This window comes from Pan troglodytes, chromosome X, assembly GCF_028858775.2.
Source record: "Pan troglodytes isolate AG18354 chromosome X, NHGRI_mPanTro3-v2.0_pri, whole genome shotgun sequence".
NCBI classification, from domain to species: domain Eukaryota; kingdom Metazoa; phylum Chordata; class Mammalia; order Primates; family Hominidae; genus Pan; species Pan troglodytes.
This window is the reverse complement of record NC_072421.2, coordinates 1,522,296-1,536,978: the sequence shown is the minus strand read 5'-3', so window position 1 is coordinate 1,536,978 and position 14,683 is coordinate 1,522,296. Positions and strand designations below refer to the sequence as shown.

The 14,683-nt window shown below is 43.2% G+C and overlaps 1 pseudogene; it reads left to right on the top strand.

The window, feature by feature from the left end:
• Positions 1-12,664: 12,664 nt before the first annotated feature.
• On the top strand, positions 12,665-14,261 carry LOC107971062 (large ribosomal subunit protein eL14-like; annotated as a pseudogene).
• Positions 14,262-14,683: the final 422 nt, after the last annotated feature.

The following is a 14,683-nucleotide window of genomic DNA, read 5'->3' as shown; positions in this document are numbered from 1 at the left end:
TGGAGTGCAGTGGCGTGATCTCGGCTCACTGCAAGCTCCGCCTCGCGGGTTCACGCCATTCTACTGCCTCAGCCTCCCAAGTAGCTGGTACTACAGGTGCTCACCACCGCGCCCAGCTAATTGTTTGTATTTTTAGTAGAGATGGGGTTTCACCGTGTTAGCCAGGACAGTCTTGATCTCCTGACCTGTTGATCCACCTGCCTTGGCCTCCCAAAGTGCTGGGATTACAGGCATGAGCCACAGCACCCGGCCATTTCTTTCTCTTTTTTTGAGATGAAATATCACTCTGTTGCCCAGGCTGGAGTGCAGCGGCGTGATCTTTGCTCCCTGCAACCTCTGCCTCCCAGGTTCAGGCAATTCTCCAGCCTCAGCCTCCCGAGTAGCTGGGACTACAGGTGCCCAACACTGCGCCCAGCTAATTGTTTGTATTTTTAGTAGAGACGGGGTTTCACCGTGTTGGTCAGGCTGGTCTTGAACTCCTGACCTCAGGTGATCCACCCGCCTCAGCCTCCCAAAGTGCTGGGATGACAGGCGCGAGCCACCACACTCGGCCCTGATTTTATAATTTCTTTGGGTCTTTCCTAGTTTGCAAAGTTTTGAGTCAGACATTGGGTTGGTGGAGGTATTCCTGGCATGAGGTCATCTTGCAGAATAGCAACGGAAGTTCGGTGCCCGACATGAGGGTTGGTGATGTGGGCCCGTTGGAGGTAGATCCCAGCTAACGACACTCCAAATTGGTCTGATTTCAGATTTCCTTTGAGAAAATTACACTCAGCGTGTAGCAACCTCTGGGTAAGAAAAATCAAGTTTTTTTTTTTTTTTTTTTTAATGACCACATTCCTTTACTTCGACTTCACCCACTGGGACTCCAAAGACCATCTAGCCCTTTCTGACTTTCAGTATTAAAAATTCCGCCTCATAAAACGTGGATCTAGCCGGCATCAAAGACTCGCATTCCATCGTGAAGGAAAACGCAAAAGCCACACACAGCTCCTCGCCTTCCTACACCCCAGGCAAGACAGTTCATCGCAAACCTTTTTATCCTACAAATGTTAGTGGCCTCCATTAGCCCCTCTAGAGAAATCCGGGGCTGGAGAGGGGGGGACAACTCGTCAATACTGCTATCTCTGTGTTTATGATCGGGAGCGTGCTTTGCGTTTTGGAAGTTAGACTTTGACAACAGACTCATACAGTGAGTTGGCGTTTCTATCAGGTCATAGAAAAAATTTGATTGCGATTCATAATTCTGCCAACCTCATTACCTGCCTTGATCTTTGGACACCCAGGAGAGAAATTCAGACCGAGTTGCACTGGCCATTTTTCCAGCCAAATGGCTGCTTAATAAATGTGCCCGGCTCATCTTGCAGGAGGTGCCGACGTCAACGTGTGGGCTGGTGTTTTTTGAGGACGCTCCTTTCTTTTCTGTATTTCCAGGAAGAACTTGGAAGATGGACTTTCTGCCATTCTTTCAGCTCATCCTTCATTTTCCCCTAAGTATAAATTGGCCGATTGTCTCTAGAAATGAAAGGCTGGACGGGAAGTCAGAATCCGCCCCACACATAAGATGACTGTGCTCTTTGCAAATCCTGAGACGCATAATTAAACCATTAACTCAGAGGCCCAAACTTTCATTTTTCAACAACTTTTCCCGGGATCACCACCTCGGTCCTTAATCATTTTAATAAAAACCTCCCTGCCAAAGTATGGGACGGGGCCTGGCGGATGCCTGAGAGTTTCTACGTTCCCTCCAGCCAGCTCACTGTGTGGCCTTTGCTGAACTACCATGGCTCTCTGAGGTCCAGATGAAAATTGGCACACACGTTTACCGCCCACCTTCCTACCTACCTCACAGCCGGGCTGTGTGGGGAAGTTAATTCATGCTCAGAGAGCCCTCGGTACCATGTCAGGCCTTACATAATCGGCTCATCTTTTATTTTTTTCCAATTGGCTGAAGCCGGCACAAGATGAGGCCCTCCCAAGCCCGCTGGACAGCGTGTTCTCTTCACCCAGCGTTTCCCGGACAGGGTTCTGAGTAAAGCCAGGTGCTCACAAAGCATGTGGTCAGCTGAAGACCTTTCTGCCCCAAGCAATCCTATTCCAGAGTGTTTTGGTCCTTTTCCTGCCCGCAGGAAGACATCTCAAGTTGTCTCACGATAAACCTTGTTCCCAGTGACCCCCAATCCTCTCTCCTGGATGGATATAGAGAATCCAGCCACTCACACGTCTTGGGATGACTTCCCCTGGTTATCATAGCCTTTGGAGGACTGCGACTTTTTTTTTTCCTTCTTCTACTTTTAGGCAGACTCTCATGTGACCAGTTCATGTACAAGAGCCCTGATGTAGCTTCAGGCTACCTTTGCAAAGGCATCCCCTGTAAAAAGCAAATTTAGGACTGGGCAGGGTGGTTCATGCCTGTAATGCAAGCATTTTATGAGGCCAAGGCGGGTGGATCTCTTGAGGCCAGGAGTTCGAGACCAGCCTGGCCAACATGGTGAAACCCCGTCTCTACTAAAAATACAAAAAAAGTAGCTGGGCGTGGTGGCGAGTGCCTGTAATCCCAGCTACTCAGGAGGCTGAGGCAGGAGAATCGCTTGAACCCAGGAGGCAGAGGTTGCAGTGAGCTGAGACTGTGCCACTGCACTGTAGCTTGGGTGACAGAGTCGGACTCTGTCTTGAAAGGAAGGAAAGAAGGAAGGAAAGAAAGAAGAAACAGAGAAAGAAAGAAAGAAAAGGCAAATTTCAGAAAACAACAGTGGACCATAACAGCCTTCCCGTGGGACTTAGGCACAGTGAGAGGGCGTGGGGCGTCCCGGACAGGGCATGGGTTTGGGGGCAAAACGTTTTCTATGACACAAGCCACAAGATGTGCGACACACGCAACAGAATAGTCTTCAGCCTGGAAAAGCAAGATGAACCCGGGGGACGCGATGTTGAGGGAAATAAGCCAGGCTCAGACAGGCTCTCACCTCTACGTGGAATGTAAAAAAGTCTAACCCGAGGCAGGTGGATCACGAGGTCAGGCGTTGGAGACCGGCCTGGCCAACATGGCGCAACCCCGTCTCTACTAAAAATAGAAAAATTAGCCAGGCATGGTGGCGTGTACCTGTAATCCCAGCACTTTGGGAGGCCGAGGCTGGCGGATCACCTGAGGTGAGGAGTTCGAGACCAGCCTGACCATCATGGTGAAACCCCCGTCTCTACTAAAATACAAAAATTAGCCAGGTGTGGTGGCAGCTGCCCGTAATCCCAGCTACTTGGGAGGCTGAGGCAGGAGAATCGCTTGAACCCGTGAGGCGGAGGTTGCAGTGAGCTGAGATTGCGCCACTGCACTCCAGCCTGGGCGACAGAGCGAGACTCAGTCTCGAAAAGAAACAAAACAAAACACTAAACTTAAAAAACTGGATTGAGATTCCTCAGCCCCCACCTCTTACCAGATCAGTCAAAATTCCAAACCAGAATGTATTCAGCTGCCTTGGATACCGAGCATAGATGTCATTTCATCTCTGACCCTCTCTGCAGCAGGAAAGCAATATTGCCCAGCTGCATTATCAAATTGGGCTCATTCAGCTAATTAAATCTATCAGCAAGATATGCAAACTGGAGGCTGGGCACGGTGGCTCACACCTGTAATCCCAGCACTTTGGGAGGCCGAAGCAGGCAGATTACTTGAGGTCAGGAGTTCGAGACCAACATGGCCAGCATGGTAAAACCTGGTCTGTACTAAAAACAAACAAAAAATACAAAAATTAGCCGGGTGTGGTGGCGGGCGCCTATAATGCCAGCTACTCAGGAGGCTGAAGCAGGAGAATCGTATTTACGAGGCGGAGCTTGCAGCAAGCCGAGATCAAGCCACGGCACTCCAGCCTGGGTGACAGAGTGAGACACCGTCTCAAAAAATCAAAACATATGCAAACTGGAATAACCAGGCTATATTACTCAAGGGATACTTTGCTATGAGAATTTCTTAGTCAGCAGGAAAAATAATAATTTCTTGCCTTGTCTGAGGTATGAGTACTTGCATCTGGTGTTCATGTGACTTAAGAATTTGGAGCAATTACGTCGGGCGAGGTGGCTCACGCCTGTAATCCCAGCACTTTGGGAGGCTGAGGTGGGTGGATCACCTGAGGTCAGGAGTTCGAGACTAGCTTGGCCAACAGCTAAACCTGGTCTCGACCAAAAAAACAAAAATTAGCTGGGTGTGGTGGCAGGCACCTGTAATCCCATCTACTGGGGAGGCTAAGGCAGGAGAATGGCTTGAACCCGGGAGGCGGAGGTTGCAGTGAGCAGAGATCACGCCACTGCACTCCAGCCTGGGCAACGGAGCGAGACTTTGTCTCAAAAAAAAAAAAAAATTGTAGCAGTTTGAAAGCTAAAGTGTGGGCTTTCCTCACCTTCTTCATCAAATGTTATTTCCATGTCTTTTTTTCTTTTTTTGAGACAGGGTCTCCCTCTGTTACCCAGGCTGGAGTGCAGTGGTGCAATCTCACCTCACTGCAGCCTCAACCTCCTGGGCTCAAGTGGTTCTCCCATCTCAGCCTCCCGTGTAGCTGGGATTACAGACGTGCACCAGAATGCTATTTCCATCTTCTCAGCATTTAGGAGAGCTTCACATCACATACCCTGACTTCCAGAATGAATTCAAGAAATTCTTTTTTTTTTTTTTGAGAGAGAGAATCTCATTCTGTCGCTCAGGCTGGAGTGCACTGGCCCGATCTCGGCTCACTGCAAGCTCCACCTCCCGGGTTCAAGCTATCCTCATGCCTCAGTCTCCCAAGTAGCTGGGATTACAGGCACCTGCCACCACGCCCAGCTAATTTTTATATTTTTAGTAGAGAAGAGGTTTCGCCATGTTGGCCAGGCTGGTCTCGAACTCCCGACCTCAGGTGATCCGTCCGTCTCAGCCTCACAAAGTGCTGGGATTACAGGCGTGAGCCACCACGCACCCGGTCCAAGCAACTGATTTAGATAAAGTTTCCCCCGGCTCTCATTCTTTCTGACCCTGTTTTATTTATTTATTTTTGTTTTCTTGCCGTCCTAGAGTGGGAAATGCTGATTTAAGCACCCGTCTTTGCAACTGTTACAGATTGTCAGGTATTTAACGAAACAATGATCAGATCCCGTATTTGCCAACGAGAACATATTGTACAAATATAGACAAAGTGGCATAATTTACATCCCTCGTTTCAAGTAGACACACGATGAATTTTTCATATCCTCTCAGCTTTGAACTCCATTATTATGGCTGGATACAATGATTTGTATTCTTCTCTGAAGTCTGTTTTCTGACAGTCGCAGTCAGATATTTAGAAGGCAGCTGGTTTTGACAATTTCATGGGGATCATCCTAAAACTGTTTTTTTTTTTTTTTAAATTTTTCTCTCCCACTGTGGGTGAGGTCGCGGCAGATGCTGTGTGACTATAAATTGTCTAATTTACATTGTGTTGATCATATATTTTATTTTATTTTAATTTTTTTTGATCATATATTTTAGAGATGGAGTTTTGCTCTTGTCACCCAGGCTAGAGTGCAGTGGCATGAGCTCAGCTCACTGCAACCTCCACCTCCTGGGTTCGAGCGATTCTCCTGCCTCAGCCTCCCGAGTAGCTGGGATTACAGGCACCTGCCAACATGCCCAGCTCACTGCAACCTCCGCCTCCCGGGTTCAAGTGATTCTCCTGCCTCAGCCTCCCAAGTAGCTGGGATTACAGATGCCTGCCACCATGCCCAACTAATTTTTGTATTTTGTATTTTTAGTAGAGATGGGGTTTCACCATGTTGGTCAGGCTGGTCTCGAACTCCTGACCTCAGGTGATCCACCTGCCTCAGCCTCCCAAAGTGCTGGGATGACAAGCGTGAGCCACCACACCTGGCCTTATTTTATTTTATGAGACGGAGTCTCGCTCTGTCACCCAGGCTGGAGTGCAGCGGCACCAGCTCGACTCACTGCAACCTCCACCTCCCGGGTTCGAGTGATTCTCTTGCCTCAGCCTCCCCAGTAGCTGGGATTACAGGCGCCCTCCACCACACCCGGCTAATTTTTGCATTTTTAGTACAGACTGGGTTTCACCATATTGGTCAGGCTGGTCTCGAACTCCTGACCTCAGGAGATCTGCCCGCCTCAGCCTCCCCAAGTGCTGGGATTACAGGCGTGAGCCACCGTGCCCAGCTTGTGGTGTGATCTTTCTTTCTTTCTTTTCTTTCTTTCCTTTCTTTTTTTTCTTTTCTCCTGTGCTCATGCTGTATTACAGGAGACATCGTCTGTCTCCTGGCTGTCCCACCCTCCACACTCACGTCCCGCTGATCACCTGAGCTGCCCCACCAACGGCGAATGCTTCAGACTCCGTCACAATCCAGGCCTGTGAAAGTGGGGGTCCCTGGGTCACCTTGGTGTGGGCACTTAGCAATGAGAGAGGGATACTGGGGGGGCTCCCCTGACATCAAAACATATGACTGGATCAGCTGTGAAAGTTGTGAGGATGTGGAAAATGTTGAACAACATTGAATATATATGCATCTGTTTATATTTTAATTAAATATTCAATAATTAGTATTTAATTATTAATATTAAATATTCGTGATTATTATTAGATATTAAATATTTAATTAAAATATAAACATTCATATATCTGTATATCCATATATTTGCATATATCCATATATTTGTATATGCATATAGATGCATATCTATTGCATAGATATATATGCATAGCTATATATGCATAGTGCAATGTATGCAATATAAAGTAGAAATATAAATAGAAATATTGATTAAATATTAACTAAATATAAATTAAATGTTTAATTAATATCTAATAATAAACATTAATATTTATTTAATATTAATAATTAAATATAAAATAATATTTAATATTAATAATCAAATATAAAATAATATTTAATATTAATAATTAAATATAAAATAATATTTAATATTAATAATTAAATATAAAATAACATTTAATATTAATAATTAAATATAAAATAACATTTAATATTAATAATTAAATATTCAATAATATTTAATATTAATAATTAAATATTCAATATTTAATATTAATAATTAAATATTCAATAATTAATAATTAAATGTTCAATAATATTTACTATTAATTAAATATATAATATTTACTATTAATAATTAAATATATAATATTTACTATTAATAATTAAATATATAATATTTACTATTAATAATTAAATATATAATATTTACTATTAATAATTGAATATATAATATTTACTATTAATTAAATATATATTTACTATTAATTATTAAATAATTAATATTTAATATTAATTATTAATATTTAATATTAATTATTAAATAATTAATATTAATATTATTTATTAACTATTTAATATTAATATTAATTATTAAATAATTAATATTAATATTAGTTATTAACTATTTAATATTAATATTAGTTATTAAATATTTAATTAAAATATAAACATGCATAGATCTATATATCCATATATTTGCATATATCCATATATTTTTATATGCATATATAGCTATGCATATACATCTATGCAATAGATATGCATCTATATGCATATTGCAATATGTGCAATATAAGATAGAAATATAAATCAATAGAAATTTGATTAAATATTAATTAAATATAAATTAAATTTAATTAATATGTAATTTATTTAACATCACTTGATATTTTTATAATATAATATATAATAAACAATAAATATAATATAATGATATAATATTAAATATAAATTAAGTAGTTAATATTTAATAATAATTATTTAATATTTAATAACAACAATAGTAATGTTTGATAATATTGACTAACACCGACGAGGGTTGATGGACATGGTTGCAGGTAAAAAGACGCACGATTCATCCGCACAGCAGCGACTCAGGCCTGTGATCCCAGCACTTTGTGAGGCTGAGGCAGGAGGATGGCTTGAGGCCAGAGGTTTGAGACCAGCCTGGGCAACATAGTGAGAGCCCCCCCCGCCCACATCTCTACAAAAAATAAAAAAACAGAAAGAGGCAAGATTCATGAAACACAGAGGGACGGCTCTGTGATGTTCCAACGGTCTCAGCAATTCTGTGTTGAGCGTTTGCAAGGAGAAGGGATTGTCAGTAAGTAGCTCAAACTATAGGGCAGAGGAGATGGATGCTTCGCTGAGGACGTCTTTATGTTCTTTTTTATTTTTTACTTTATTAGTTTTTTTCTTTTAAGATGGAGTCTCGCTTTGTTGCCCAGGCTGGAGTGGAGTGGCACAATCTCAGCTCACTGCAACCTCCAACTCCCGGGTTCAAGCGATTCTCCTGCCTCAGCCTCCTGAGTAGCTGGGATTACAGGCACGCACCACCACGCCCGGCTAATTCTTGTATTTTTTTTTTTTCTTTTTTTTTTTTTGAGACGGAGTCTCACTCCGTTGCCCAGGCTGGAGTGCAGTGGTGCAATCTTGGCTCACTACAACCCCTGCCTCCCGGGTTCACACCATTCTCCTGCCTCAGCCTCCCGAGTAGCTGGGACTACAGGCGCCCACCACCACACCTGGCTAATTTTTGTATTTTTAGTAGAGACGGGGTTTCACCATGTTGGCCAGGATGGTCTTGATCTCCTGACCTCGTGATCCGCCCGCCTCGGCCTCCCAAAGTGCTGGGAGTACACGCGTCAGTCACCGTGCCCGGCCTAATTCTTGTATTTTTAGTAGACACAGAATTTCACCATGTTGGCCAGGCTGGTCTTGAACTCCTGACCTCAGGTGACCCGCTGGCCTCGGCCTCCCAAAGTGCTGGGATTAAAGGCGTGAGCCAACTTGCCTGGCCAGACATCCTTACGTTCTAAAGATCTACTGTACAGTGCTATGCCTACAGCTAGGAATATTGTCTCCTGCACTTTAAAATGTGCTAGGACAGGAGCGCTCACGGACACTCCTTAAAGTAATGAGAGTAGAAGTACCATTACATCCACGACTGGGTATCTACCAAAGGGAAAGCAGTCGTTATGTGGAAAAGACACTTGTACAGGCACAATTATAGCAGCACATTTTGCAACTGCAAAATCATGGAACCAGCCCCAAGACCCATCAAGCAACGAGTGGATAAAGAAAATGTGGCACAGGCCGGGTGCGGTGGTGCACACCTGTAATCCCAACACTCTGGGAGGCTGAGGCGGGTGGATCACGAGGTCAGGAGTTCGAGACCAGCCTGACCAACATGGTGAAACCGCATCTCTACCAAAAATACAAAAATTAGCCGGATGTGGTGGTGGGCGCCTGTAATCCCAGCTACTGGGGAGGTTGAGACACGAGAATCCGTTGAACCCAGGAGGCGGAGGTTGCAGTGAGCTGAGGTGGAAACACTGCATTCCAGCCTGGGCGACAGAGTGAGACTCCATGTCAAAAAAAAAATGTGATATATATCTCGATATATATATATCCTATATATGACATACATATATAGGATATATATACACACACTATATATAGTTTATATATATAGTGGTGAATATATGTATACACACACCATATATATATATATATATATATATATATAATGCAATACTACTCAGCCAGGAGAAGGAATGAATGAATGGCATTCACATCAACCTGGATGGAATTGGGAACCAATATTGTAAGTGAAGTAACTCAGGAATGGAAAACCAGACATCCTTTGTTCTCTCTCATAAGTGGGAGCTTATGAAACTGTGGTGTATATTTATAGTGTGTGTGTATATATATATATTTACACACAATATGTGTGTGTATATATACACACACTATATATGTCTATATATAGTGCTGAATATATATACACACAAATATATACACACAATATATACATAAGTCTATGTATATATAATATATATTATAATATATAAACTATATATAAATATATAATTATAATATGTAAATATAATACAATATATTTATAATTATATAAATTATAAATATAATTATATTTATATTTTATATAATTATATTTTATATTTTATATAATTATAATTATGTAATTATAAATATAATTATAATATATAAATATATATATTATAATTATAATTATGTAATTATAAATATAATTATAATATATAAATATATATATTATAATTATAATATATAAATATATATAATTATAAATATAATTATAATATATAAATATATATAATTATAAATATAATTATAATATATAATATATTTCCCGTGAGATCTCTTTTTTAAATCTGTATATATATATATATATACACACAGCACTATGTATATAATGGAATACTACTCAGCCAGGAAAAGGAATGAATGAATGGCATTCACATCAACCTGGATGGAATTGGGAACCAATATTGTAAGTGAAGTAACTCAGGAATGGAAAACCAGACATCCTTTGTTCTCTCTCATAAGTGGGAGCTTATGAAACTGTGGTGTACATATATATATATATATATATAGACATATGTTGTGTGTATATATATATTTACGCTATAAATATGTCTATATATATAGTGCTGAATATATATACACACAATATATACATATGTCTATGTATATAGTGCTGTATATATACACACAGCACTGTATATATAAAATTGAATACTACTCAGCCATGAAAAAGAATGAATGAAAAGAAATGAATGAATGGCATTCACAGCAACCTGGATGGAGTTGGAGACCATTATTCTAAGTGAAGTAACTCAGGAATGGAAAACAAACATCCTATGTTCTCACTCATAAGTGGGAGCTAAGCTAGCAGGATGCAAAGGCATAAGAGTGATACATGAACTTTGGGGACTCCGGGGGACAGGCTTGGAGGTGGCCAGAGATAAAACACAATGCATTGGGTACAGTGTACATGGCTCGGGGTGTGCGCCAACATCTCTGAAATCACCACCAAGAAGTTATCCGGTTGAGTGTGGTGGCTCACACCTGTAATCCCAACACTTTGAGAGGCCAAGGTGGGCAGATCACGAGGTCAGGAGTTCCAGACCAGCTTGGCTAACATGGTGAAACCCCGTCTCTACTAAAAACACAAAAATTAGCCGGGCGTAGTGGCGCATGGCTGTAATCCCAGCTACTCAGGAGGCTGAGGCAGGAGAATCGCTTGAACCCGGGAGGCGGAGGTTGCAGTGAGTTGAGATCGCACCACTGCACTCCAGCCTGGGCGACAGAGCAAGATTCTGTCTCCAAAAAAAAAAAAAAAAAGGAACTTATGCATGTCACCAAACACCAGCTGTCTCCAAAAAACAACTGACATTTAAAAAAGATAGAGATCTCACGGGAAATATATATATGTGTATATATATATATATATTTTTTTTTTGAGGCAGAGTCTCGCTCTGTCGCCCAGGCTGGAGTGAAGTGGCACAATCTCGGCTCACTGCACGCTCCGCCTCCCGGGTTCACGCCATTCTCCTGCCTCAGCCTCCCGAGGAGTTGGGACTACAGGCGCCCGCCACCACACCCGGCTAATTTTTTGTATTTTTAATGGAGACGGGGTTTCACCGTGTTAGCCAGGATGGTCTCAATTTCCTGACCTTGTGATCCACCCGCCTCAGCCTCTCAAAGTGCTGGGATGACAGGCGTGAGCCACTGCGCCCGGCCACGGGAAATATTTTCACAGAACTTAGACAGCTTTTGTGATCAATTTTGCATTGAAAGAGTAAGTTTTGAATGTTCCCACCATTAAAAAACTCACAGTGATAATAAGGAGGTGAGATGGTGGGTGTGTCAACGTGATTTAACCATTACACATTGCGCCCATCGATGAAAACATAACATGACACCCTGGACGCATACATAATTATTTGCCAATTAAAAATAAAGTAGTAGCTGGGCGCAGTGGCTCATGCCTGTAATCTCAGCACGTTGGGAAGTCGAGGCAGGTGGGTCACGAAATCAGGAGTTTGAGACCAGCCTGGCCAACATGGTGAAACCCCATCTCTACTAAAAATACAAAAATTCGCCGGTCTTGGTGGTGGGTGCCTGTAGTTCCAGCTACTCGGGAGGCTGAGGCAGAGAATCGCTTGAACCCGGGAGGTGGAGGTTGCAGTGAGCTGAGATTGCACCACTGCACTCCAGCGTGGGTGACAGAGCGAGACCCCATCTCAAAATTTAATTTTGTATTTTTAGTAGAGACACGGTTTCTCCATGTTGGCCAGGCTGGTCTCACACTCCTGACCTCAGATGAGATGAGTCTGGGCATGGTGGCTCATGCCTGTAATCGCAGCACTTTGGGAGGCCAAGGTGGACAGACCACCTGAGGTGTGGTGCCATTTCATTCCAGCCTGGGCAACAGAGCGAGACTCCATCTCAAAAAAAAAAAAAAAAAAAAAAAGCTTCCAAAGGCAGTTCTCCTGAAAGCGTCTCCAAAAAGCCAAGATGACAGATTTGGATGGTTTTAAAGTGGCTGAGGAAGAGAACTGCTTGAAGCCAGGAGATGGGGGTTGCAGTGAGCTGAGACTGCACCACTGCACTCCAGCCTGGGCGACAGAGCAAGACCCCATCTCAAAAAGGAACAACACCACCAAAAAAACAAGAAAACACACAGTGATAATAGGTAGGTGAGGAGGCAGGTGCATTAACTTGATTTAATCCTTCCCACATTGATGAAAACATATCGTTATACCCTAAACACATACATAATTATTATTTGCCAATTAAAAATAAAAGATTAACCTTCTCGCCTAAGGCCACCAACATGGTGCTCAGCGACTTCGTGGAGGTTGCCCGGGTGGCCTACGTCTGCTTTGGACCTCATGCTGGAAAACCAGTCGCAACTACAGATGTTATTGATGGGAACAGGGCTTTGGTTGATGGACCGTGCACTCAGAGGAGGAGACAGGCCATGCCTTTCAAGCACAGGCAGCTCACGGATTTCCTCCTCAAGTTTCCACACCGCGCCCGCCAGAGGTACGTCCGACAGGCCTGGCAGAAGCTACACATCAACACAGAATGGGCAGCCAGACGAGGGGCCAAGAAGATGGAAGCCAGAGAAAGGAAAGGCAAAATGACACAGTTCAATCGTTTTAAAGTTATGCAAGCAAAGAACATGGGAACACAACCATCAGGAATGAAATGAAGAAGCTTCAAGACCCCGGGCACAATGGCTCACGCCTGTAATCCCAGCACTTTGGGAGGCCGAGGCGGGTGGATCACCTGGGGTCAGGAGTTCGAGACCAGCCTGGCCAACATGGAGAAACCCTGTCTCTACTAAAAATATAAAAATTAGCTGGGCGTGGTGGCATGTGCCTGTAATCCCAGCTACTGGGGAGGCTGAGGAAGGAGAATCACTTAAACCGGGGAGGTGGAGGTTGCAGTGAGCTGAGATGGTGCCATTGCACTCCAGGCTGGGTGACAGAGCAAGACTCCATCTCAAAAAAAAGAAGCTTCGAAAGGCAGCTCTCCTGAAGGCTTCTCCAAAAATCCAAGATGACAGATTTGGATCGCTTTAAAGTTATGAAGGCAAAGAAAATGAGGAACAGAATCATCAAGAATAAAGTTAAGACGCTTCAAAAGGCAGCTCTCCTGAAAGCTTCTTCCAAAAAAGCACCTGCTGCTAAGGGGTACGGCTGCTGCTGCAGCTGCTGGTAAAGTTCCAGCAAAAAAGATGACCGCCGTGCGTAAGGCTACAGCCCAGAAGATTCTTTCCCAGAAAGCCACAGGCCAGAAGACAGCACCTGCTCCAAAAGTTCAGAGGACTCAAAAACTCTAGCTCCTAAAATAGAAGAAACACCTGCCAAGTAGAGTAAGAAGATGGTTACATCCAGAGAGGCATCTGCTCCAAAAGTTCAGAGGACTCAAAAACTCCAGCTCCTAAAATAGAAGAAACACCTGCCAAGTAGAGTGAGAAGACGGTTACATCCACAGAGGCACCTCCTCCAAAAGCTCAGAAGGGTCAAAAAGCTCCAGCTCCGGCCAGGCACGTTGGCTCACGCCTGTAATCCCAGCACTTTGGTAGGCTGAGGCGGGTGGATCACGAGGTCCGGAGTTCAAGACCAGCCTGGCCAACATGGTGAAACCCCGTCTCTACTAAAAATACAAAAATTAGCCTGGGCGTGGTGGCAGGTGCCTGTAATCCCAGCTACTCGGGAGGCTGAGGCAGGAGAATCGCTTGAACCTGGGAGACGGAGGTTGCGGTGAGCCGAGATCGTGCCACTGCACTCCAGCCTGGGGGACAGAGCAAGACTCCCTCTCAACAAAACAAAACAACAACAAAAAAGGCTCCAGCTCTAAAATTAGAAGAAACACCTGCCACAGAGGCTCCCGCTCCAAAGGCATGTGGCAACAAAGCATAAGAGGCAATTATAGAAAGTAATAAAGGTTCTTTTTGACATGCTGGCAAATCTAAAACATAGTAATAATGAAAAATAAATAAAATATTAGGAAAACTTATTACAGTTTTATGACCTGCTTTTTCTTCTCTTAGAACTATATTAAAAATATGTTTGTGTGTTAAAAAAGAAAACCGGGAAAGAAAAGCAGAGAAGGTGCTTCTAAAAAAAGAAACATTCGTTATGACCCTGGCAGTGTGAATGAAGCTACCTGGGGCTCAACCACTACCCGAGGGCTGAGTTGTGAGGTGGGACAGGCACCTTTTTTCTCTTTATAAAAAGCAGGATTGACCAGGAGCAGTGGCTCACGCCTGTAATCCTGGCACTTTGGGAGTCTGAGGCTGGTGGATCACTTGAGGTCAGGAGTTCGAGACCAGCCTGGCCAA